Here is a 4,486-nt window from a genome sequence, read left to right on the forward strand (position 1 = left end):
CGGCCCCCGGCCCCGCGCCCCCCGCTGCGTTCCCAGGCGGGACTGGATGAGCCTCTCTGAGCCCTCTCTCTACCCCACTTCCCTAGGCAGGCTCCCAGTGCGGTCAAAATAAGCCCAGTCCTTAGCCCACCTTTCAAGGCCATCAGGACCCACAGTCCCAGCCTCCTCGCCAGGGCTTCTTTACCCTGTACACAGGCAACTCCGGAGTCCTCACTGCTCCCCACATGTCTGGCACATATGCACACCAACAGGCATTTGCACATGGCTGTTCCGCAGTCTAGATGCCCTTCCATTCCACCCACCCCTTGTCCCAGTGCTTCTTAAAAGCCAGCTCCAGGATTCCTTCATTTGGCCAGTAGCCTAAGGGGCTGCTCATGTGCCAGGTGTTGTGCAAGGGACCCATGCTTTCCCAAACCACCCGCTGCGCCTCCATACCCCGCCCCCAGCAGGGCCTCTGCACAGCCTCCCTGGACTCATCTGGCCCTGCCCTTCACCCAGTATTTCACTTATCTGAGCACCTGCCTTTCTCCTCTGGGCTGTCAGTTCCTTGAGGGCAGGGACTGGGTCTGGTTCATCAGGGGTCCCCATACCCACACCTGGTAGAAGGTGACATTAGCGTTTATGGAATGGTTGAGTGACTATGACCTGTTCTTCCCCCTCCACCCGGCTCCCAAGACCCCCGCCCAGCCCAGCACTCCCAGCGCTGACATCCCTTCCTCTCCAGGAACCCCAGGAGGCTGTGCCTGGTGGCAGGGGCTCCTGGGGCCTCCCAGTGGTCCTCGGGCCCCCAACCCCAGGGGACCGGAAGGCAGGGGGCCCCCCCAAGGGGGGCGGCAGCGGGAGGTCCTCCTCTGGGCAGGCAGCCCCTCAGGGCTGGCCGCGTCCCGGGATCACCTGAAAAGAATGCGGGGCTCCCGATAAGCGGCCGCCTTTGTCTCATTTCCTGTTTGCCAGGACGTCCCGAGCCGGCTCCCCTGGCCGGCCCGCCCGTCCCGAGGAGCCAAGGCCGGAGGGGGCCCCCGGGACAAGGGCGCGCGAGGGCGCGCAGGGAGTCCCGGGTAGGGGCGGCGGGGCGGCACCCGCCCACCTCTCCCCCTGCGCGGCTTCGGCCTCCGGGACGCGCCAAGCTGCTCCCACCCCACTGGAAAATCCCCCGTCCAGCCTGGAATTTTCTACAAGGACCTTTGGCGGAAGCAATGCGGGGTGGGGAAGGGAGGGGAACAGGGGCGCGGCCACGTCCCGAGGCTCCGGGTCTGTCAACTCTGCCTGGAGGCGCGGTCCAGGGAGGGGGGGCCGGCCCAGCCCTTCCTCAGTCCTGCCTGTGGCGGTAGGCCCACCCGGCCACCCTGGAGCTGGAGAGGGTGTGGGGGAGGGCTGAGCGAGTGCCTCAGTAACCTCCATCAGCCACTCTTGGATCTCTGTGGTTGGGAACAGGCGAGGAAAGCACCTTCTAGGGCTCCCAACCCATACCTGCCCTTGGGTTGTTCCCGAAGAAATCCTGGCTCCCCAGTCCCTTGCTTTGTGTCCTGAGGCTAGTCCCTTCCTCTCTCTGGGCCAAGGGCTCAGGTCTTTAGACAGACCTGGGTTTGAACCCCAGCTCTGTTGGCCATGCGTAATCTCACCATCTCAGAGCCTCTGTTTTTCTCTTTAATGGACAGTACTCATCTCCTGGTGGTGTTGGGAGGATCACAGGAGATGAAGGGTGCCAAGCATCTAACACAGTGCTTGGAACTTATTAAGGGCTCAATAAATGGCAAGAGCTATAACCATTTTAAGGATGTTGGGCTTGGTAATGCAAAGGCTTTTCATAATGAGCTCAATAAATATTGAGTGCTTAACCACAGCCTTCTGTTAGCACATTGTTCTGAGTGCTTTACATATATGATCTCATTTAATCCTAGAAACAGACGAACTCCTATTTCCATATTTTGCAGATAAGGAACAGAACCATAGGAGAGTCTGAAGGTTGGTCACCGCAGGATTCAAACCCACGCGTTCTGAATCCTCACACTAATACACTAACCCTTGTATTCGTAGGGTGGGGATTGCTAGTGATAGTCCAGTGTCTCTCCCAAGTCCTTTCCCTGTTTGGAAAACTCTCATCCATCCTTTAAAACTCCACTGAAATATTCCTCCTCTGAAAAGGCTCTCCTGGCCCCCATCTTCCAGCCCACCAGGGACTCCAGCATACATCCTTGGCAGAGACAGAGTATGTGCTGACAACCTTTGCTTCCACAAAGGGATGAGGCAGGACATTTTTTTTCTTAGCCCCATCCTTTCTTATCTACTAAACTCCGGCTTAGCCATTCATTCTGGTCTCCTGTGGGTCTCTGTGGGCTCCCAGGGCACCTGACCGTAGTATCTCCCTGGAGCTGCTGAGTTACATGGCTTCTCCAGTCCGGATGCCTCATATCTTCCTGGTATCTTGCCAAAGCCCTGTCCTTGCCTGGTGCCCATTAAGGGAAAGGAATTCATACTTACTGAGCCGGCCATGGGCCAAGCATTGGGCTGGGCTGGGCATCTCACAAGTTTTAGTTCATCTGATGCTACACACATCCCTGGGAGAAAGTATAACTTTGGAAAGCAGTGCCAACCCGAGGTGACTCTCAGAATCTAAGGGAGAGGCGAACTTCTAGACTGTGAGCAGAGCTCGTGGGTCCAAGCACAGCAGGAACCCGGGACCCGAGTACTGCTGGGACTCCTGACTGTTCCTCTCTCTCCTCTGCCTTTCTCTTTACAGATTAACGGCCATGAGGAAGGACATGGGGCCAGTGACAACTCCTGAGCCTTTCCGCCCGGAGGCATTTTCTCAGTTCTGATTCAAAATAGAACAAAACAGGGAAGGCTTCTGATTGGCCTGGCTAGAGTCAGGTGTCCACCCATGGGCCAGTCACCAGTGCCCGGGGGACAGGATCATAGGAGCGGGGACTGTCCTTGTGGAAACAGTGTTTGGAGGAGGAGATCCCCAAAAAGGAGAAGGCTTCTGTTCCAGGGGAAGGGAGCAAAGCTGAGCAGATAGCAGAACACTGTCTGCCACCACTGGGGAGTGCTGTTACCGGTATTTGACTGACAAGGAAGTCGAGGCTGGGGTGGGGGGGTGACTTGTCAGGTCACGCAGCAGAGAAGTGGTTGAGCTGGATACAGACCACACCACCTTCCAATGGATTTGTAGATCAAGCTAGAGAGATACACTTTGTAGTTCAAAGAGGGATTCCTACCCCTCCTTCTCCCTCGCTGCTTGAGCCCTAGGGGATAACTTCTAGAATTCCACCCGCTTACTGAAAATTCTGTGACACTAATCTAGCAGGCAGTCTCTTCCCAAAGTGAAGTAAGGCTGAGTTCGAGCAGCCCCTCCAGAGCAGGGTCCTGCCTCCTGTTCCAAGGGGCGTAGCCTGGCTCACACCTCACGGCAATGAGGTGGTTAACAGAATATGTCACTTTGTAGATCAGATGCCAAGTGAGCCATGCTGGACATGGGCACTATAGGTAAGGACTGTTATTACCCCCATTTACAGGGAGGAAACCAAGGCTGGGGGCCGGGTTAGGGTGAGGCGGAGGGAAAGTGAAGTGCCTCGGCCAAGGACACATTGCTAGGAAGTGGCAGAGAACTTCATTTGTCAGGGTTTTCCCTGATGCCCTGTCCTTGTGCCCTGCTTCATCTCCTACCCAAGCAGGCTCTGTGGCCTCCAGCTCTGCACACATGACAGGGACGTGAAGTTTGGGGCTCACAGAAGCTACTGGTCAGGGGCACCTGGAGGGAGGAGAGAAGTGGATCATGAACACTCAGGTCGGCTTGGCCTGGGGCTGCGGGGAGGTGTCAGAGTCTGCAGAGTCAAATCGCTGTCCATCCTGGAAAGTCAAGTTCAAAAGCTTCCCCTGAGAAGCCTTCCTGGCTCTGTGTAGTCTCTGAGTTCCCACCACCACCCCATTTTCTCTAGCACAGTACCCCTTCTTGACTGTAGGCTTCTCCAGAACAGGGCTGTGCCTTGCCCTCTGTGCTCTCAGTATCGCCCCAACCACTACTTGGGCACGGAAAAGACCCAGAAGAGTGAAGGAATCTGTGAATGAATGGATGGACCCTGGCAGGGCCAGGAGGTCTGGTTACCCTTGGCAGCAGGGCCCCCTAGTGGCTGAATCCACACATTGCCTGCCACAGCCCAGAGAGGGAGAGAGTAAAGATAAGAGGGCCAAGCAGACTCCTGGAACAGAGCAGCTGCTGTGTACTGTGTATTTTACATACATTCCCTCATAACTACCCTGTGAAGCCTGGAGACTGGCCCAAGAGCACAGAGAAGGAAGGGGCAGAACTGGGAATGGATCTCAGTCTTGGCCTTCTGCACCTCTCCCCCAGATGCTGTGCCCTGCCTGACCAGGAGAGGCTTTGGCTCTGAGGGTTCCCTGACCTGTGGCACCATCCTCCCCTCCCGTCTCTACTCAGGCCATCCTGTCTCCCCCCAGCAACACACACGTCCCTTGGAAAGCCTCT

The sequence above is a fragment of the Mustela nigripes genome, chromosome 14 (assembly GCF_022355385.1).
Source record: "Mustela nigripes isolate SB6536 chromosome 14, MUSNIG.SB6536, whole genome shotgun sequence".
Taxonomy (NCBI): Eukaryota; Metazoa; Chordata; class Mammalia; order Carnivora; family Mustelidae; genus Mustela; species Mustela nigripes.